Source organism: Hyla sarda, chromosome 5 (genome assembly GCF_029499605.1).
Source record: "Hyla sarda isolate aHylSar1 chromosome 5, aHylSar1.hap1, whole genome shotgun sequence".
NCBI classification, from domain to species: domain Eukaryota; kingdom Metazoa; phylum Chordata; class Amphibia; order Anura; family Hylidae; genus Hyla; species Hyla sarda.
This window is the reverse complement of record NC_079193.1, coordinates 301,836,070-301,858,777: the sequence shown is the minus strand read 5'-3', so window position 1 is coordinate 301,858,777 and position 22,708 is coordinate 301,836,070. Positions and strand designations below refer to the sequence as shown.

Below are 22,708 nucleotides of genomic sequence, written 5' to 3'. Positions count from 1 at the left end.
AGCTTATAAGTCAAAGAAGGATTACGATGTTTTAATAGAAGTCACTTACAACTTTCTGGCACCAGTTGATTTAAAAAAAAAAATAAAAAATACATGTTTTCCAGGGGAGCACCCCTTTAACCCCTTCAGGACGGAGCCCATTTTGGCCTTAAGGACCGGAGCGTTTTTTGCACATCTGACCACTGTCACTTTAAACATTAATAACTCTGGAATGCTTTTAGTTATCATTCTGATTCCGAGATTGTTTTTTCGTGACATATTCCACTTTAACATAGTGGTAAATTTTTGTCGATACTTGCATCCTTTCTTGGTGAAAAATCTGTAAATTTGATGAAAAATTTGAAAATTTTGCATTTTTCTAACTTTGAAGCTCTCTGCTTGTAAGGAAAATGGATATTACGAATACATTTTTTTTGGTTCACATATACAATATGTCTACTTTATGTTTGCATCATAAAATTGACGTGTTTTTACTTTTGGAAGACACCAGAGGGCTTCAACGGTCAGCAGCAATTTTCCAATTTTTCACAAAATTTACAAACTCAGTATTTTTCAGGGACCAGTTCAGGTTTGAAGTGGATTTTAAGGGTCTTCATATTAGAAATACCCCATAAATGACCCCATTACAAAAACTACACCCCCCAAAGTATTAAAATTGACATTCAGTCAGCGTTTTAACCCTTTAGGTGTTTCACACGAATAGCAGCAAAGTGAAGGAGAAAATTCACAATCTTCATTTTTTACACTTACATGTTCTTGTAGACCCAATTTTTGAATTTTTACAAGGGGTAAAAGGACAAAATTTTTACTTGTATTTGTAGCCCAATTTCTCTCGAGTAAGCACATACCTCATATGTCTATGTAAAGTGTTCGGCGGGCGCAGTAGAGGGCTCAGAAGGGAAGGAGCGACAAGGGGATTTTGGAGAGTACGTTTTTCTGAAATGGTTTTTGGGGGGCATGTTACCTTTAGGAAGCCCTTATGGTGCCAGAACAGCAAAAAAAAAACACATGGCATACCATTTTGGAAACTAGACCCCTCGGGGAATGTAACATGGGATAAAGTGAACCTTAATACCCCACAGGTGTTTCACGACTTTTGCAAATGTAAAAAAAATATTAAAATTTTTACCTAAAATGCTTATTTTCCCAAATTTTTTTTATTTTTAAAAAGGGTAATAGCAGAAAATACCCCTAAAAAATTGAAGCCCAATTTCTCCCGATTCAGAAAACACCCCATATGGGGGTGAAAAGTGCTCTGCTGGTGCACTACAGGTCTCAGAAGAGAAGGAGTCACATTTGGCTTTTTGAAAGCAAATTTTACTCTGGGGGCATGCCGCATTTAGGAAGCCCCTATGGTGCCAGGACAGCAAAAAAAACCCCACATGGCATACCATTTTGGAAACTAGACCCCTCGGGGAACGTAACAAGGGGTTAAGTGAACCTTTATACGCCACAGGTGTTTCACGACTTTTGCATATGTAAAAAAAAAAAATTTTTTTTACCTAAAATGCTTGTTTTCCCAAAAATTTTACATTTTTAAAAAGGGTAAAAGCAGAAAATACCCCCCAAAATTTGTAACACAATTTCTCCCGAGTACGGCGATACCCCATATGTGGCCCTAAACTGTTGCCTTGAAATACGACAGGGCTCCAAAGTGAGAGCGCCATGCGCATTTGAGGCCTAAATTAGGGACTTGCATAGGGGTGGACATAGGGGTATTCTACGCCAGTGATTCCAAAACAGGGTGCCTCCAGCTGTTGCAAAACTCCCAGCATGCCTGGACAGTCAACGGCTGTCCGACAATACTGGGAGTTGTTTTGCAACAGCTGGAGGCTCCGTTTTGGAAACAGTGGCGTACCAGATGTTTTTCATTTTTATTGGGGAGGGGAGGGGGGCTGTATAGGGGTATGTGTATACGTAGTGTTTTTTACTTTTTATTTTATTTTTTGTGTTAGTGTAGTGTAGTGTGCCTCCAGCTGTTGCAAAACTACAACTCCCAGCATGTACGGTGCATGGTGTACGGTGACTGCTGAGAGTTGTAGTTTGCAACAGCTGGAGGCATACCGGTCGTGAAACACTGAGTTAGGTAAAAAAAAACTCTGAGTTTCACAACCAGTGTGCCTTCAGCTGTTGCAAAACTACAACTCTCAGCAGTCACCGACAGCCAACGGGCATGCTGGGAGTTGTAGTTATGCAACCAGCAGATGCACCACTACAACTCCCAGCATGCACTTTAGCTGTTTGTGCAAGCTGGGAGTTGTAGTTATACAACAGCTGAAGGTACACTTTTCCATAGAAAGAATGTGCCTCTAGCTGTTGCAAAACCATAAGTCCCAGCATGCCCAGAAGGGAATGCTGGGAGTTGTGGTGGTCTGCCTCCTGCTGTTGCATAACTACAGCTCCCAGCATGCCCTTTTTGCATGCTGGGAGCTGTTGCTAAGCAACAGCAGGAGGCTGTCACTCACCTCCAACGATCCAGACGCTGCAGGTCAGTCCCGCCGCCGCCGCTGCTCCTGGGGCCCCGATCCCAACATTAACGCCGGGGATCGGGGTCCCCAGCACCCGGGGTGCACGTCCCGCACCCGCTCACGCCCTCCAGAAGAGGGGCGGAGCGGGTGCGGGAGTGACACCCGCAGCAGGCGCCCTGATTGGTCGGCCGGTAATCCGGCCGACGAATCAGGGCGATTGTGAGATGGCACCAGTGCCACCTCACCCCTGCAGGCTCTGGCTGTTCGGGGCCGTCAGAGACGGCCCCGAACAGCCAGTAATTCCGGGTCATCGGGTCACTGGAGACCCGATTGACCCGGAATCGCCGCAGATCGCTGGACTGAATTGTCCAGCGATCTGCGGCGATCGCCGACATGGGGGGGCATAATGACCCCCCTGGGCGATATGCCGGGATGCCTGCTGAACGATTTCAGCAGGCATCCGGCTCCGGTCCCCAACCGGCTAGCGGTGGGGGCCGGAATTCCCACGGGCGTATGGATACGCCCTCGGTCCTTAAGGACTCGGGATGCAGGGCGTATCCATACGCCCTATGTCCTGAAGAGGTTAACTAGCAAGAAATCGCAACAAAGAAATACTCATGTTTTTGATCTGAGTAATATCTACTACCACAGTGCCCCCAAGTGGACAAAATAAGGAAATGTTTGTCATGCCTCTTAAAATTGATTTCCTTGCAAAGTTAAAAGCTGATCACTTCCTTCATTTTTCTGAGGCATTTTTAAAAATTAACTATTTAACGACAATGGACGTAAATGTACATCATGATGCAGTGGGGCTTAGCGCACCATGATGTACATTTACGTCATGTACATATGTGGTGGAACACCAGGTGAACTGTCTGAACCACAGATGTAGCGGTGTGAGTGGTGGGATCAGATGGAATTAACCCTGGGGGCTGGATGGTATTATCCCCTAGTGTTCGTGACGCCAGTGTGGTTTTCGGGTTCCGGAACACCACCTACCCAGATTCTCCGCAATCCCAATTGCTAGAAGTGAAATGAGAGTCCACAACCAGTTATGGTCAAACAGAGGCTTTACTGAGTAGAAGACTTGTGTAATTATCTTCACAGCTAAGGCCAGAATTCCCAGAGAGGTGGCCCGGACCCAGAGCACCTTGCAGCTTGCTGGACCAATATACTTGTAGTTAACTTGACTTAAAATTAGACTTGACTTGTAGTGACAGCAGACATAGACTTGAGACTTACTGGAATGACTGTAGCTTTTGGGGTCATCCAGATGCTGATCACTTGCACTGAGACATCTGTACTGGCTGGTTCTCAGTAAAGGAAGAGAGAACATTGTAATGGCCGCCCCTTTATATAGTGGGGGGCTGGACTAAAGCCCATTGGTCAAGCCGCGGGTCATAGGTTAAGCTGGTGCTCTCTGGGAGAACATGTGACAACAAATCATGTGACTGCATAACATAAAATGTGACAGACTTACTCACAGGTCCTTGAGACCTCCCACAGATCCTCTATACTACCTATACATAGGGATTCCCTTACGTCCTAACCAGTAGCACAGATGGGGTATTCCACCCCCCGCGAACTGGTTAGGACAGATGGAAGTTTTATTGAACCTAATTAAACAATCAGTGAAAACACACCCACAACACCCTGTATAAGTAAGAGGGTCACCCTCTGTCCCATTGTGTTATTTTCTGTCCTCCCGGACAGTGGGACAGATGGTGACCCCCTTACTCCTGTTATATTAGTAGGGGGGGGGTTCTTTCTTACTTGCAAAGTTGGGCATGTTTTGCGCCCATCTGCTTCTGTACTCCCGGAGCCGCGACTCCAACCGCGGCCCCGGCCGGAAGTGCGTCAGCGGCGTCTGACGTCACTTCCTGTTTCTCTCTTCACTCCCCGGCTCGGTTTTTGTGCCGTTTTACTATCCATAATGCGGCGAAAACCGAGCGGGGAGCCTCTTTCTATAACCCTCTAACTTAGGGTTCCTTTTTTTCCTGTTTCTCTATCTCTATCACTTACCTGGTCTCTTGCTGAGAACTTTGGGTATTTTAAATTATATTCTAGCTAGCCGCAATTTTTTTCTTGCCACTACATTATCTAATCCTCCTCTCATATTTATCTAGATATGTCGACCGAAGGCTCAGGGGATCGTGAAGGCTTGGCAAAAAGATCCGCCAAGCGCAAGCACCTTTCTTGCCATGACTGCAATATTCCCCTTGAGGATAATTATGAATTTTCCAGGTGCCCTCCTTGTAGGGCTAAGTCTCTACCTTCCCACCAGACTGAACCTACAGTCCAAGATATGTATGTGTGGGTCTCCTCTAACATGTCGGCCATGCAAGCCTCTATTGAGGAGCTGAAACGCGTTGTCTCTCAGAAACGCGCCAGACCTTCTTCACCTCCCAGAATGGAGACGTCTGTGGATCAAGAGAGAGAAGATTCCAAGTCCTCCTCTTCGGATGAGGAGGTCGCTGCCTCCTATTTCTTTTCGCTGGAAAAGACCCAGCGTCTTCTGAGATCCATCCGGTCGGGGGACCAGGATGTTGATCCCGGGGAAGCCTCTACCTCCGCCTCTAAGGGACCTAGGGTCTTTAAAGCGGATGATACCCTTCTGTCCGTACTTAGAACGGAATGGAAAAAAACAGAAAAGGGTCCGGTCTTAACCAAAAGATTTAAGACCATGTTTCCTATACAGGAATCTCAGCTTTCCTCCTGGGGCCCGGTCCCTAAGGTTGATATGGCAGTTGCCAAACTGTCTAAGAGGACAGTAGTACCTGCTGAGGATGGGTCTTCCTTGCAGGATCCAATGGATCGGAAGGCTGACTGTGCCATGAGGTGCTCCTATGCTTCTGCGTCTGCATCAGTGGCGATAGCTTGCTCAGAGGTAGCAAACTTTTTAAATACCCGCCTTTCTAACATCCAGTCGGATTTGGACCAGGGGGTTCCTAGGGATGAAATTCTTTCATCCTTCAAGACGACCAATCTGGCCGTTGATTTTTTGTGCGATGCTTCCACCCAGCATCTTAAGTTGGCCTCCAAGTCTAGGGCCCTGGCTTCCGCTGGACGACGTCCTCTGTGGTTAAAACCTTGGAAGGTCGACAACTCTTCCAAGAACACCTTATGTGCTCTGCCTTACGAACCCGGCATTCTTTTCGGAGCTGAGTTGGACCGCATTATGGAGGGACTTTCTGACAAGAAAGGCAGGTCCCTTCCTTATTCCTCCTTTCGTGGTCGGGGGCGGCGTTCTGGGGGCGGATCAGCCCCCCAGCCTAAGCCTCAGAGAGACTGGGGTAATCAACGCCGGGGCGGAAAACGCTCCCGTGGCCCCAAAGACAACAGAAAGCTCTGACTGCGGGCTTCTACGAAGCTCTGGGTTCCTTGCCGAGGTGACCTTTCCAGTTTCCCATCCTGCCCCCCAGATTCCAGTTGGTGGTCGTCTTCACCATTTTTTAAGCGCCTGGTCCCTCCACATTCAAGACCCTTGGGTCCTGAGATTAATCTCGGATGGTTATTCGATAGACCTCGAATCAATTCCCCCATCCAATTATGTGGAGACAAGAGTTCTTTCACCAATCAAACAGGGGGCGCTAGAAACTTACATTCTGGAATACATCCAGAAGAATGCCTTAGAGGAAGTCCCTCTTGCAGAGCGGGGGTCAGGAATTTATTCTCCAGTCTTCCTAGTTCCCAAGGTAACAGGAGACTGGCGGATGATTATAGATCTGAGATATATCAATCAGTACGTAAAGCACAAACGCTTTCGTATGGAAACTATTCAATCTGTGGTCAACCTCATCTCGCCAAGGGATTACCTGGCTACTCTGGATCTAAAGGATGCTTACCTTCATATTCCTATTCATCCGGTATCCAGAAAGTATCTAAGGATCGCAGTTCAGGTAGGGGGAGTTCTAAAACATCTCCAGCTTGTAGCCCTCCCGTTTGGAATTTCTTCGGCCCCACACACATTTACCAAAGTGGTGGTAGCGGTATTTGCCGCTCTAAGGCTCCAGGGTGTCACGATTCGGCAGGCTGGAGGAGGATCCTCTGTGCCAGAGAGGGATTGGCGTGGACCGTGTCAGTGGACCGGTTCTAAGTTGCTACTGGTATTCACCAGAGCCCGCCGCAAAGCGGGATGGTCTTGCAGCGGCGGTAGCAACCAGGTCATATCCACTGGCAACGGCTCAACCTCTCTGACTGCTGAGATAAGCGCGGTACAAGGGAGTAGACAAGAGCAAGGTCAGACGTAGCAGAAGGTCGGGACAGGCGGCAAGGTTCGTAGTCAATGGTGGAATAGCAGGAGGTCTGGAACACAGTATGGGTAACACAGTAAAGCTTTCTCAAGGCACAAGGCAACAAGTTCCGGCAAGGGAGTGCAGGGGAAGTGAGGTATAAGTAGGGCAAGGAACAGGTGCAAGCTAATCAGGGTGATTGGGCCAGGCACCATCATTGGTGCACTGGCCCTTTAAATCTCAGAGCGCTGGCGCGCGCGCGCCCTAGAGGGCGGAGCCGCGCGCGCCAGAGCATGACAGCCGGGGATCGGGACAGGTAAGTGACCTGGGATGCGATTCGCGGGCGGGCGCGTCCCGCTATGCGAATCGCATCCCCGCCGGCCATGTCAGTGCAGCGCTCCCGGTCAGCGGGTCTGACCGGGGCGCTGCAGGGAGAGAAACGCTGCGAGCGCTTCGGGGAGGAGTAGGGACCCGGAGCGCTCGGCGTAACAGTACCCCCCCCTTAGGTCTCCCCCTCTTTTTGTCGGGATGTCGCTCCACAGAGGACGAGGACATCGGGAGAGATTGTAGAGTCTCCTTCTGGGGGACAGTGAAGTCCTGGGTATAAACATGAATGGCAGACCGGTCAGAAGGAGTGGGAATGGGGAGGGGGGGCAGAGGGTGAGGCTTGGCACGGGGCAGAGTGTTACCAGGACGGGGACTATGAGGGAGCACGGCACAGTCCTGACAGGCCTTGGGGAGACCAGGCACAGGAGGAGACACTGAGGACCGACAGACGGGGCTGGGAGCAGACGTGAGGCACTCCTTGCGTCAAGCAGGACCCCAATTCTTGATCTCCCCGGTGGTCCAGTCAAGGGTGGGATAATGGTGCTGGAGCCATGGCAGACCGAGGAGGATTTCAGAGGTACAGCCGGGCAAAACCAAAAATTCAATTTCCTCGAGATGCGGTCCAATGTTCATAAGCAGGGGCACTGTGCGATAACGCACAGTGCAGTGCAGCTTGACCCCGTTGACCGAAGAAATATAGAGCGGCTTGATGAGACGGGTCACCGGGATGCAGTACGTATCAAGCAAAGAGGCCAGAATAAAATTTCCAGAAGAACCAGAGTCCAAGACGGCCACAGCAGAGAAGGAGGAGTTGGCAGAAGGAGAAATCCGTACGGGCACAGAGAGAGATGGAGAAGCAGACTCCGTACCCAGAGACGCCAGGCCCACATGAGCAGGTTGCGTGCGGGCATTTTCCAGACGTGGAGGACGAATAGGGCAATTTACCAAGAAATGTTCGGTACTAGCGCAGTACAGACATAGATTTTTGTCCCTACGGCGAGACCTCTCTTCAATAGTCAGGCGAGACCGATCTACTTGCATAGGCTCCTCGGCGGGAGGCACAGGGGTAGATTGCAAGGGATACCGAGAGAGAGGTGCCCAGGGATTAAGGTCTTTTTCCTGGCGGAGTTCCTGGTGTCTTTCCGAAAAACGCATGTCAATGCGGGTGGCCAAATGGATAAGTTCATGCAGGTTGGCAGGAATCTCTCGTGCGGCCAGCACATCTTTGATGTTACTGGATAGGCCTTTTTTAAAGGTCGCGCAGAGAGCCTCGTTGTTCCAAGATAATTCGGAAGCGAGAGTACGAAATCGGATGGCGTACTCGCCTACTGAAGAATTACCCTGGACCAGGTTCAGCAGGGCAGTCTCGGCAGAAGAAGCTCGGGCTGGTTCCTCGAAGACACTGCGAACCTCAGAGAAGAAGGAGTGTACAGAGGCGGTGACAGGGTCATCGCAGTCCCAGAGCGGTGTGGCCCAAGACAAAGCCTTCCCAGACAGGAGACTGACCACGAAAGCCACCTTCGACCGTTCTGTATGAAATTGGTCCGACAACATCTCTAAATGAAGGGAACATTGTGACAGAAAACCACGGCAGAGTCTAGAGTCCCCATCAAATTTGTCCGGCAGGGACAAGCGGAGGTTAGGAGCGGCCACTCGCTGCGGAGGAGGTGCAGGAGCTGTTGGAGGAGATGGTAGCTGCTGTTGCAGATGCTGTAGCTGCGACTGAAGTTGCTGTACCATGGTGGACACTTCCGACAGCTGGTGACTTAGATGGGCAATCTGTCGGGATTGCTGGGCGACCACCGTGGTGAGGTCAGAGACAACTGGCAGGGGAACCTCAGCGGGATCCATGGCCGGATCTACTGTCACGATTCGGCAGGCTGGAGGTGGATCCTCTGTGCCAGAGAGGGATTGGCGTGGACCGTGTCAGTGGACCGGTTCTAAGTTGCTACTGGTATTCACCAGAGCCCGCCGCAAAGCGGGATGGTCTTGCAGCGGCGGTAGCAACCAGGTCGTATCCACTGGCAACGGCTCAACCTCTCTGACTGCTGAGATAAGCGCGGTACAAGGGAGTAGACAAGAGCAAGGTCAGACGTAGCAGAAGGTCGGGACAGGCGGCAAGGTTCGTAGTCAATGGTGGAATAGCAGGAGGTCTGGAACACAGTATGGGTAACACAGTAAAGCTTTTTCAAGGCACAAGGCAACAAGATCCGGCAAGGGAGTGCAGGGGAAGTGAGGTATAAGTAGGGCAAGGAACAGGTGCAAGCTAATCAGGGTGATTGGGCCAGGCACCATCATTGGTGCACTGGCCCTTTAAATCTCAGAGCGCTGGCGCGCGCGCGCCCTAGAGAGCGGAGCCGCGCGCGCCAGAGCATGACAGCCGGGGATCGGGACAGGTAAGTGACCTGGGATGCGATTCGCGGGCGGGCGCGTCCCGCTATGCGAATCGCATCCCCGCCGGCCATGTCAGTGCAGCGCTCCCGGTCAGCGGGTCTGACCGGGGCGCTGCAGGGAGAGAAACGCCGCGAGCGCTTCGGGGAGGAGCAGGGACCCGGAGCGCTCGGCGTAACACAGGGGCTCAGCATTGTTCCCTACCTAGACGATTGGCTCCTCAGAGCTCCTTCTTCTGCGATCCTGTCCCAACATCTGCAACTAGCAGTATCCTTCCTTCACCAATTAGGGTGGATAGTCAATTGGGCCAAATCCAATTTCCTCCCAACGACCTCAGTGAGGTTCCTCGGCTTCATAGTCGACTCAATCTCCATGACACTTTACCTCTCTCCCGAGAGGAAATCTCGGGTTCAAGAATCGGCCCTTTTTCTCTCTGTACCCCGGAGAGTATCCATTCGCACTCTCATGCGGATGTTGGGACCGTGGATGCGGTTCCTTGGGCTCTTTGGCATCTACGCCCTCTTCAATCAGAGGTGCTCGCCACATGGAATCTCAGGCCCTCGGGCCTAAACAACTGCCACTCCCTGTCTTATCGAGTCCGGTCCTCTCTCAGATGGTGGTCTCACCTAGAGGACGGCAAGTCAATGATCCAACCCTCTTGGATCATACTTACCACCGATGCGTCCCTTGTAGGTTGGGGAGCGCATCTCTTGGATCTGACAGTGCGGGGATCTTGGTCTCCACAGGAGAGAGGGTTAACCTCCAATCTCCTCGAGATTCGAGCCATCAGATTAGCACTCGTCCATTTTGCTTCTCATCTTCAAGGGAAAGCAGTAAAGATCCAATCCGACAGCATGACGGCTGTATTGTACATCAACAAGCAGGGAGGCACTCGATCACAAAGCCTCCTCAGAGAGGTGGGTCTGATCTTGGATTGGGCAGAGAGGAACCTAACCCATCTGTCGGCAGTTCACATTCAAGGATCTCTCAATGTGATCGCCGACCGCCTGAGCAGAGGACTTTCAACTGGAGAATAGTCTCTCCATCCAGAGATATTCAAACAAATAACACTCAGGTGGGGAAATAGATCTTATGGCAACGAGGTTCAACACCAAAGTGGTGAGATTTTGCTCCCTGTACAGGGAAGACAACCCAGTAGCAATCGATGCCCTCTCAATCCCATGGAGGTTCAGGCTGGCCTACATCTTCCCTCCAATTTCCTTGATCCAAAGGGTATTGATGAAAATCAGGCAGGACCAAGCCTCTGTCATAGCCATAATTCCATTTTGGCCCAAGAGAGCTTGGTATACCCAACTCTTGCAAATGAGTCGGGGACAATTCTGGAGGCTTCCCTCAGAGCAAGCACTAGTGACGGGGGACATTCACAGCTGCTCAAATCTTCAAATGTTCAACCTGACAGCCTGGAGGTTGACCAGTCCCTTCCACATCTAGACACTTTCTAGTGCGGTCTTGAATACCCTCTCGCATTCCAGAGCGGAGTCCACTAACAGAGCCTATAAAAGAATTTGGACAACTTTTCAGTCTTGGTGCTCCAAGAAACAACTACCTGGACAGAATCCAGCTGTTGCCACAATCCTCAACTTTCTCCAGGAGGGATTAGACAAGAATCTATCTCCATCCACACTCAGAGTTCAGGTATCAGCCATCTCTGCCTTTCTCAATAAACCATTGTCTCAAGACCCACTAGTCAAAACATTCTTGAGGGGATCCTCAAGGTTAAAACCTACAATTATACAACCTGTCCCAGCATGGGACTTATCGGTGGTGCTCAAGGGGTTGGCATCTCCCCCCTTTGAGCCCTTGGAGGAGGTGGATATGAAATTTGTTACCATTAAAATAACTTTTTTACTGGCAATCACATCAGCCAAGAGGATTGGGGAACTTCAAGCGCTCTCGGCTCTTGAACCATATACTAAATTTTTGCCAGATCGAGTGTTACTCAGATTTATGCCATCCTTTATACCTAAAGTTCCATCATTCCAAAATATTAATCAAGTTATATCCCTGCCAGTATTTTCTCCTCCTCCATCCTCCAATGAAGATAGGGCTCTTCTTTGCCTAGATATCTCGAGATGCCTCCAGATCTATATAAGAAGATCTTTGGAGTTTAGGAAGGATGAAAATCTGCTAATTCTCTTTTCAGGACCCAAGAGAGGTCTTAAAGCTTCAAAGCCCTCCATCAGCAGATGGGTAAAGGATGCCATTCGTATTGCCATGGTATCCCAAGGTAAGGAGCCTCCTGAGTTTGTAAAAGCTCATTCCACCAGGTCTGTATCTACCTCCTTTGCGGAAAGGAGTCTTGTTCCCTTGGAACATATATGCAAAGCTGCATCCTGGAGTTCACTCTCCACATTTATCACCCACTACAGACTTGACAGTAGATTGGCCGATTTCTCCTCATTTGGACGGACAGTATTATCTGCCGTCAGGCATGAGAGCCCTCCCTCATAGGATTTCTGCTTGCCATTTCCCCATCTGTGCTACTGGTTAGGACGTAAGGGAATCGTTAATTTCTAACGATAATTTGTTTTCCCTTAGTCCTAACAGTAGCACAACTTTCCCTCCCTAATTAAGTTATTTTTTTCTATTCTTTGCTTTTAGTTCTTCTTGTTACTACACAATGGGACAGAGGGTGACCCTCTTACTTATACAGGGTGTTGTGGGTGTGTTTTCACTGATTGTTTAATTAGGTTCAATAAAACTTCCATCTGTCCTAACCAGTTCGCGGGGGGTGGAATACCCCATCTGTGCTACTGTTAGGACTAAGGGAAAACAAATTATCGTCAGAAATTAACGATTCTGTCTTGGCATTAAAGTGACACACACACCTTTATAAAACCAACAAGGGGGAGACCTTGCAGGGGAGCCCCCAGGTCACTGAGGGACTCAACCTGACAGGGCCTAAGGGTAGTACAGGACCATGTCCTGTACTGGGACATCACACATACGCGAGCACCGGACTAGTGTTTGCCACATGCACGGCAGGTCCCGGCTTCTGTCAGCAGCCAGGGACCCGCCGGTAATGGCAGACATCAGCAATCACGCTGATGTCCACCAATAAACCTCTCAGATGCCGTGATCAATACAGATCACGGCATCTGCAGCAATGCTGCCTTTAAATGGATGATTGGATTGCCTGCTGCGTTGCAGCGGGGATCCCATCTACCAACATGGCGGCCGGAGGTCCCCTTACCTGCTCCATCCGTCACCCCTGGGTTTTCCGCTCTGGTCTGTGGATGGGTCTGTGGATGGAAATATAAAAGAATTATGATTTTTAGAAGGCGACGAGGAAAAAACAAAAAATGCAAAAATAAAATTGGCCTGGTCCTTAACCCCTTAACGACGCAGGACGTAAATGTACGTCCTGGTGACGTGGTACTTAACGCACCAGGACGTACATTTACGTCCTGAGCATAACCGCGGGCATCGGAGCGATGCCGGCATCATGCGCGGCAGGTCCCGGCTGTGGATCACAGCCAGGGACCCGCCGGTAATGGCGGACACCCCCGATCCCGCGGATGTCCGCCATTAACCCCTCAGATGCCGTGATCAATACCGATCACGGCATCTGCAGCATTGCGTTCACTTAACAGGATGATCGGATTGCCCGCAGCGCTGCCGCGGCGATCCGATCATCCTGCACGGCAGACGGAGGTCCCCTCACCTTGCTCCGCTGCCTTCCGGGAGTCTTCTGCTCTGATCTGCCTTCCCGCAGACCAGAGCAGAAGATCACGGGTAACCCTGATCAGTGCTATGTCCTATACATAGCACTGAACAGGATTAGCAATCGAGTGATTGCTTTAAATAGTCCCCTATGGGGACTATTAAAGTGTAAAAATAAAAGTAAAAAATATTAAATGTATTTTATATACATATTTGGTATCACCGCGTGCATAAATATCCGAACTATTAAAATAAAATGCAAATGATCCTGTACGGTGAACGGCGTGAACGGAAAAAAAAAATCCCAAATAGCTGCTTTTTTATAACATTTTATTCCAAAAAAATTAATAAAAAATGTAATAAAAGTTTTGTATAAGCAAACATGGTATTAATAAAAAGTACAAATCACGGTGCAAAAAATGAGCCCTCATACCACCGCTTATACGGAAAAATGAAAAAGTTATAGTTCTTCAAAATAGGGGGATTTTAAACGTGCTAATTTGGTTAAAAAGTTTGCGATTTTATTTATGCGCAACAGTAATAGAAAAGTGTATAATCATGGGTATCATTTTAATCGTATTGACCCGGAGAATAAAAAACACATGTCACTTTTACCATAAATTGTACGGCGTGAAAACAAAACCTTCCAAAATTAGCAAAATTGCGGTTTTCTTTTTAATTTCCCCACACAAATAGTATTTTTTTGGTTGCGCCATACATTTTATGGTAAAGTGAGTGATGGCATTACAACGGATAACTGATCGCGCAAAAAACAAGCCCTCATACTAGTCTGTGGATGAAAATATAAAAGAGTTATGATTTTTTGAAGGGGAGGAGGAAAAAACGAAAACGTAAAAATAAGGTCCAAATGGGCTGAGTCCTTAAGGGGTTAAGGCCAAAATGGGCTTGGTCCTTTAAGGGTTTAAAGAAGCAGTTTAATTGGTTGCTATGGGCAACTGCTTTTCCTCTGCAAAGTTTTTGATAAATCTCCTCAACTATACGCACAATGAGGCATGCTGGTGACAGTGTCATGCTTTGGGGCTGTTTTCCAGCAGCTGGAACCGGGGCCTTGGTCAGGGTGGAGGGAATGATGAACAGTTCCAAATACCAGGTAATTTTGACAGAAAATCTTCAGGTGTTCATTAGAAAGCTGAGGAGTAACTTTGGAGCGCTTTTTCAAGGAAGAGTGGGCAAAAATTGCCACATCAAGATGTGCCATGCTAATAGACTCCTACCCAAAGAATAGTTATAATAAAATCAAAAGGGGCTTCAACAAAGTATTACTTTAGGGTGTGCTCACTTATGCAACCAGGTTATAGTGTGTTTTTTTTTTCTTTTCCCATCAAACATTTCAGTTGGTTTTGCAATGGAATTGTTCCCATTATAGGTCACATTAATGGTCTATTCACACATACAGTATTTTGTGCAGATTTGATGCGCAGGATTTTCTTCTGCAGATTTCAATGTAAACAGAATGACTAAACAGCTTGAAATCCTGCGCATCAAATCTGCGCAGAATACTGTACGTGTGAATAGACCCTAAGAGTGTATTCACATGTACAGTATCCCGCACATATTTAATGCCGGATTTACGCTGTGTATTCTCCTATGAGCTGACACACAGGGCTACCTGCGGCAGCCTTGTATGTGCAGTGAAGTATAAAGGTGGGTCCATACATCACAGTGACGTCAGCGTGTTGGCCCCACCTCCAAACCTCAATGCACACAGAGGGCTGCCGCAGACCCTATAGCGTGCCTCCTGCTGTGCCTGCTTTGTCTGCTCGTAGCTATTTGCAGACACACAGGGACGTGCGAGTCGCTGCATACATCACCGTTGCTCTACCCCTGCTCCGTGAGCTAGGCCCAGAGCGACCGCATACGCTGCGCGTATGCGGTCGCTCTCGGCCTAGCTCACGGAGCAGGGAAGAGCGACCATGATGTACGCGGCGACTCGCAGGTCCCTGTGTGTCTGCTAGTAGCGGCGGATTGCAGCTATGAGCAGACAAAGCAGGAGGCACATTATAGGGTCGGTCATCGGCGGTTCCGCAGTGTAACATACGGTGCGGATCTGTTACATGTGACCATACCCTAAAGGTGGAAACTAGAGATGAGCGAACTTACAGTAAATTCGATTCGTCACGAACTTCTCGGCTTGGCTGTTGATGACTTTTTCTGCATAAATTAGTTCAGCTTTCAGGTGCTCTGGTGGGCTGGAAAAGGTGGATACAGTCCTAGGAAAGAGTCTCCTAGGACTTTATCCACCTTTTCCAGCCCACGGGAGCACCTGAAAGCTGAACTAATTTATGCAGGAAAAGACATCAACTGTCGAGCCGAGAAGTTCGTGACAAATCGAATTTACTGTAAATTCGCTCATCTCTAGACATGATTTATCCACTATGGCCCAAATTTATCAAACTGTGTGAGAGACAAAATAGAGATATTTTCCGACAACAACCAATCACAGCTCAGCTTTCACTTTACCAGAGCTCGTTAGCTGAGCTGTGATTGGTTGCTGTGGGAAAATCACTCTATTTTGTCTCTAACACAGTTTGGTAAGTCTGGGCCTCCTATATGTGTAGGGGAGATTGGGAGGGAGTTCAGCCGACAGCTCTTCTATGCGTATGGCCGGCTTTATGGAGGGTTTGCAGGCAGAGGAAAGTAAATCACAAGCTAATTGGTGAAAAAATATCCAAACACATTTTACTATGTGGTTCTGTTACCACAACATCCACAACTCTACTACAGCAGATGAAGATACCTACAAAGATGCAATGTAATGAATTTGAACATTTTTAGGGGGAGATATATCAAAACTTGTGCACAGGAAAAGTGGAGTAGTTACCCATAGCAACCAATCAGATTGCTCATTTAATTTTAACCCCTTAAGGACCATGGACGTATGTGTACGTCTAAGCTCGACAGTAGTTAAGGACCAAGGACGTACGCATACGTCTGTGGGAATTTCGATCCCTGCCGGGTGGGGACCGAACCGGAGTGACTGCTGATATTGATCAGCAATCACCGCGCGCAAATGCCCAGGGGGGTCAACAGACCCCCCCCCCATGTCGGCGATCCCCGCAAATCGCCGGTGAATTGATACCGGCGATTTGAGCGATTCCGGGTCATACGGGTCTATGGTGATCCGGTGACGCGGAAAATAAGGGGAATCGGGGTTGTCCAAGACACACACAATCCCCCTGAAGGGATAGGAGTGAGGTGGCAGGGGTGCCACCCCTCCTATCCCTGCTATTGGTCATCTATAAGCTATGATCAATAGCTGATCGGGGGAGGGGGGGGATAACTTTCGGTTTCCCCGTTCTGCCCACCCACAATAGGGGACCGGCACCGAAGTCCACTTACTGCAGCGGAGGTGACGATCAGCGGCAGGGATCGGTTGCAGCAGAGGATGGCGATGCGGCTCCCCGGATCCTACGGAAGCCGGTGAGTTGCCTAGCAACATCTGGAGGGCTACAGTTTGAGACCACTATACAGTGGTCTCTAAACTGTAGCCCTCCAGATGTTGCTAAACTACAACTCTCAGCATGCCCAGACAGTTGTTTGCTGTGTGGGCATGCTGGGATTCGTAGTTTTGCAACAGCTGGAGGTCTGCAGTTTGAGATCACTGTGCAGTAGTCTCTAAACTGTAGCCCTCCAGATGTTTCAAAACTGCAAATCCCAGCATGCCCAAACAGCTGTCTCTGCATGCTGGGAGTTGTAATTGCGTACCTCCAGCTGTTGCATAACTACATCTCCCAGCATGCCCTTCGGCAATCAGTACATGATGGGAGTTGTAGTTTTGCAACAGCTGGAGGCACACTGGTTGGAAAATACTGAATAAGTAAAGAGTAGGAGAGGCTCTTATCAACTAGTTTCCTGGGACCCAAGCAACTCAAATAACACCTATACCCACAGTGTCAAAAATTGCGATAAATAAAAAATAGAAATTGAGGCTGGAGGTACTGAGTTAGGTAACAGAACCTAACTGAAGGTTTTGCAACCAGTGTGCCTCCAGCTGTTGCAAAAGTACAACTCCCAGCATGCACGGTCTGTCAGTACATGCTGAGAGTTGTAGTTTTGAAACAGCTGGAGGTTTGCCCCCTCCCCCCCCCCCCCCCCCCCCCAATGTGAAAGTACAGGGTACATTCGCACTGGCGGGTGTTTACAGTGAGTTTTCTGCTTCAAGTTTGAGCTGCAGCAAATTTTTCACTGCAGCGCAAACTCCTAGCGGTAAACTCAGCGTAAACGCCCGCCAGTGCGAATGTACCCTAAAAAAAACTACACTACACTGACACATAATAAAGGGTAAAACACTACATATATACCCCCTTACACTGTCCCCCCCCCCCCCCCCCCAATAAAAATGAAAAACATATTGTACGGCAGTGTTTCCAAAACGGAGCCTCCAGCTGTTGCAAAACAACAACTCCCAGCATTTCCGGACAGCCACTGACTGTCCAGGCATGCTGGGAGTTTAGAAACAGCTGGAGGCCCCCTGTTTGGGAATCACTGGCGTAGAATACCCCTATGTCCACCCCTATGCAATCCCTAATTTAGTCCTCAAATCGCATGGCGCTCTCTCACTTCGGAGCCCTGTCGTATTTCAAGGAAACAGTTTAGGGCCACATATGGGGTATTTCCGTACTCGGGAGAAATTGCACTACAAATTTTGGGGGACTTTTTCTCCTTTTATACCTTATGAAAAGGAAAAGTTGGGGGATACACCAGCCTGTTAGTGTAAAAAAAATTACAAATTTCACACTAACATGCTGGTGTTGCCCCATACTTTTACAAGTATACAATATACAACAAGTATACAATTTTCACAAGCGGTAAAAGGAAAAAAAAGACCCCCAAAATTTGTAACGCAATTTCTCCTGAGTACGGAAATGATCTGCAGGCGCACAACAAGGCTCAGGAGTGAGGACGCACTATGTACATTTGAGGCCTAAATTGGTGATTTGCACAGGGGTGGCTGATTTTACAGCGGTTCTGACATAAAAGCAAAAAAATAAATACCCACATGTGATCCCATGTTGGAAACTACACCCCTCACGGAACGTAACAAGGGGTATAGTGAGCCTTAACACCTCAAATTTTCGTTAAAGTTGGATGGGAAAATGAAAAAAAAAAAATTTTTCACTAAAAGGCTGGTGTTACCCCAAAGTTTTTCATTTTCACAAGGGAAAATAGGGAAAAAAAAACACTACAATGTTCAGAAGAGAAGGACCGCCATTGAGCTTTTGAAGAGAAAATTCGTCCGGAATTGAAGGCCACGTGTGTTTACAAAGTGCCAGAACAATGGATCCCCCCCCCCACATGTGACCCCAATTTGGAACCTACACCCTTCACTGAATGTTATAAGGGGTGCAGTGAGCATTTACGCCCCACAGGTGTCTGACAGATTTTTGGAACAGTGGTCTGTGAAAATGAAAAATTACATTTTTCATTTGCTCAGTCTACTGTTCCAAAGATCTGTCAAATGCCAGTGGGGTGTAAATACTCACTGCACCCCTTATTAAATTCTGTGAGAGGTGTAGTTTCCAAAATAGGGTCACATGTGGGAGGGGTCCACTCTGCTGGCACCACGGGGAGCTTTGTAAATGCACATGGCCCCCCGACTTCCATTCCAAACAAATTCTGTTTCCAAAAGCTCAATGGCGCTCCTTCTCTTCTGAGCATTGTAGTTCGCCAGCAGAGCACTTGACGTCCACACATGGGGTATCTCCATACTCAAATTTTGGGGGTCATTTTCTCCTATTACCCCTTGTAAAAATGTTAAATTTGAGGAAAAAACAGCATTGTAGTGAAAAATTTTTTTTTTCATTTACACATACAACTTTAACAAAAAGTCGTCAAACATCTGTGAGGTGTTAAGGCTCCCTGTACCCCTTGTTACGTTCCTTGATTGGTGTAGTTTCCAAAATAGTATGCCATGTGTTTTTTTGCTTTCCAAAGGCCAAATCTGACTTCTTCTCTTCTGAGCATTGTAGTTCGTCCGCAGAGTATTTTACGTCCTAACATGGGGTGTTTCCATACTCAGAAGAGATGGGTTACAAATTTTGGGGGCATTTTCTCGCATTACCCTTTGTAAAAAATATTACATTTGGGAAAATATACTGCACTTCATTTCATTTACACATCCGACTTTAATGAAAAGTAGTCAAACACCTCTGGGGTGTTAAGGCTCACTGTACCCCTTGTAACGGGCCTTGAGGGGTGTTGTTTCCAAAATGATATGCCATGTGGGGGTTTTCTGCTGTTCTAGCACCATAGGGGCTTCTTAAATGTGACATGCCCCCCCAAAAACTATTTCAGAAAAACTCACTCTCCAAAATTCCATTGTCGCTCCTTCCCTTCTGAGCCCTCTACTGCGCCCACCAAACATTTTACATACACATATGAGGTATTTCCTTACTCAAGAGAAATTGGGTTACAAATTTTGAGAGGATTTTTCTCCTTTTACCCCTTGTAAAAATTCAAAAACTGGGTCTACAAGAACATGCGAGTACAAAAAATGAAGATTTTGAATTTTCTCCTTCACTTTGCTGCTATTCCTGTGAAACACCTAAAGGGTTAACACACTTACTGAACGTCATTTTGAATACTTTAAGGGGTGCAGTTTTTATAATGGGGTCTTTTAAGGGGTATTTCTAATATGAAGACCCTTCAAATCCACTTCAGACCTGAACTGGTCCATGAAAAATTCCGATTTTGAAAATGTTGTGAAAAAATGGAAAATTGTTGCTGAACTTTGAAGCCCTCTGATGTCTTCCAAAAGTAAAAACATGTCAACTTTATGATTCAAACATAAAGTAGACATATTGAGAGATATTTATCAAAGGATTTAGACTGGTTTTGCCTGTCTAAATTTGTCGCACAGAAAGTCGCAGTCTAAATATGTGCGACTTTTCTGCGACTTTTGCTCTAGAGGATTTTTAGAACATGATGCATTCTAGTCTATTTTAGACGGAAATGCATTGGAAAATGCATTGGTGCTGAATTTATCAAAAGCGACTTTTCTGCGACAAGTCGCATCGGCTGAAAGTACGCCGAAATGTCAGACCATGTTGGAGCAGGTTTAAATACAGTCTAAAGCCTAGATCCTGAAGTCAGTGCACAGAATTTATCAAGAGACGTTCGCCTTTTGATAAATTAAGCGCACAATAGACCAGCCTAACCCTATAATATATACTGATTCAGGACATAGACAACTTTGATAAATATACCCCATTGTATTTGTGAATCAAAATCTAATTTTTTTGGAATGTCTATTTTCCTTACAAGCCGAGAGCTTCAAAGTTAGAAAAATTCTAAATTCTTTCAGCAAATTTGGGAATTTTTCCCCAAGAAATGATGCAAGTATCGACAAAATTTTACCACTAACATAAAGTAGAATATGTCACGAAAAAACAATCTGGGAATCAGAATGAAATGTAAAAGCATCCCAGAGTTATTAATGCTTAAAGTGTCAGTGGTCAGATGTGCAAAACACGCTCTAGTCCTACACTGAAAATTGGCCTGGTCCTTAAGTGGTTAATAAAGACTTCTGAAAAAAATAGAAAGCAATCTGGTTGAAGAGTCCATAGGGCTCTCCTGCAGGGCTTCCCCTCTTGCTCATCAGTTACTGCTTCATATAAATATGCACATAATATTTCTGTATATTGTTCAGTGTATATAAAGTTGTACAAATGTATAGGATCTTCCTGGGGCATGTGATCTACTGTCATGTGATGTACCCAGAGTTCCCTGGGTACAGGACCTCCAGGCTTTGCAACCAATGGGCTTTAGTCCAGACCCCCTAGTATATAAGGGGCTGTAGTCTCTAAACTCTCTCTCTTGTTCCTGCACTCTCTTGGTTCCTGCTTCTCATCCTGTACACTACAGCATATACTACTAAATTCATCTCAGCTAGGTCAAAGCCTAAGGAACCTGCAGCCACTTCAAAACGTGAGTTACCAAGCCCTAACTACAATTCTAGTGACTACTATTCAACTCAAGCATACAATTAGTAGCACAGTGGCCTGCAGAAATCTCAATACTACAAGTCCCAGCAAGCCTGCGAGGTATCCTGCATCCTAGTTGCCTCTAGAGAAACTGCATAATTGTAAAGACTGTTTCATAAGAAGTTTAACCCCTTAAGGACTCAGCCCATTTTGGCCTTAAGGACTCAGACAATTTAATTTTTACGTTTTCATTTTTTCCTCCTCGCCTTCTAAAAATCATAACTCTTTTATATTTTCATCCACAGACTAGTATGAGGGCTTGTTTTTTGCGCGACCAGTTGTCCTTTGTAATTACATCACTCATTATATCATAAAATGTATGGCGCAACCAAAAAACACTATTTTTGTGGGGAAATTAAAACGAAAAACGCAATTTTGCTAATTTTGGAAGGTTTTGTTTTCACGCCGTACAATTTCTGGTAAAAATGACATGTGTTCTTTATTCTGAGGGTCAATACGATTAAAATGATACCCATTATTATATACTTTTATATTATTGTTGCGCTTAAAAAAAATCACAAACTTTTTAACCAAATTAGTACGTTTATAATCCCTTTATTTTGATGACCTATAACTTTTTTATTTTTCCGTATAAGCGGCGGTATGGGGGCTCATTTTTTGTGCCATGATCTGTACTTTTTTTTGATACCACATTTGCATATAAAAAACTTTTAATACATTTTTATAATTTTTCTTTTAATAAAATGTATTAAAAAAGTAGGAATTTTGGACTTTTTTAATTTTTTTTCGTTCACGCCGTTCACCGTACGGGATCATTAACATTTTATTTTAATAGTTTGGACATTTACGCACGCGGCGATACCAAATATGTCTATAAAAAATGTTTTTTACGCTTTTTGGGGGTAAAATAGGAAAAAACGGACGTTTTACTTTTTTATTGGGGGAGGGGATTTTTCACTTTTTTTTTTACTTTTACTTTTACATTTTTTAACATTTTTTTTTACACTTGAATAGTCCCCATAGGGGACTATTCATAGCAATACCATGATTGCTAATACTGATCTGTTCTATGTATAGGACATAGAACAGATCAGTATTATCGGTCATCTTCTGCTCTGGTCTGCTCGATCACAGACCAGAGCAGGAGACGCCGGGAGCCGCACGGAGGAAGGTGAGGGGACCTCCGTGCGGCGTTATGAATGATCGGATCCCCGCAGCAGCGCTGCGGGCGATCCGATCGTTCATTTTAATCGCGAACTGCCGCAGATGCCGGGATCTGTATTGATCCCGGCACCTGAGGGGTTAATCGCGGACGCCCGCGAGATCGCGGGTGTCGGCCATTGCCGGCGGGTCCCTGGCTGCGATCAGCAGCCGGGATCAGCCGCGCATGACACGGGCATCGCTCCGATGCCCGCGGTTATGCTCAGGACGTAAATGTACGTCCTGGTGCGTTAAGTACCACCTCACCAGGACGTACATTTACGTCCTGCGTCCTTAAGGGGTTAAAGGGGTATTTCAGGCAAAAACTTTTTTTTTTATATATCAACTGGCTCCGGAAAGTTAAAAAGATTTGTAAATTACTTCTATTAAAAAATCTTAATCCTTCCAATAGTTATTAGCTTCTGAAGTTTTCTGTCTAACT

At 46.8% G+C, this 22,708-nt stretch overlaps 1 protein-coding gene across 1 annotated transcript in view; it reads right to left on the bottom strand.

Moving 5' to 3' along the window:
- The window catches only part of SGK3 (serum/glucocorticoid regulated kinase family member 3), a 118,696-nt gene extending 106,015 nt beyond the window's left edge, over window positions 1-12,681 (bottom strand). The window contains exon 1 of the mRNA XM_056522066.1: window positions 12,633-12,681. The gene's annotated coding sequence lies outside the window, so the exon portion shown is untranslated. The remainder of the gene's footprint in view (window positions 1-12,632) is intronic.
- Window positions 12,682-22,708: the final 10,027 nt, after the last annotated feature.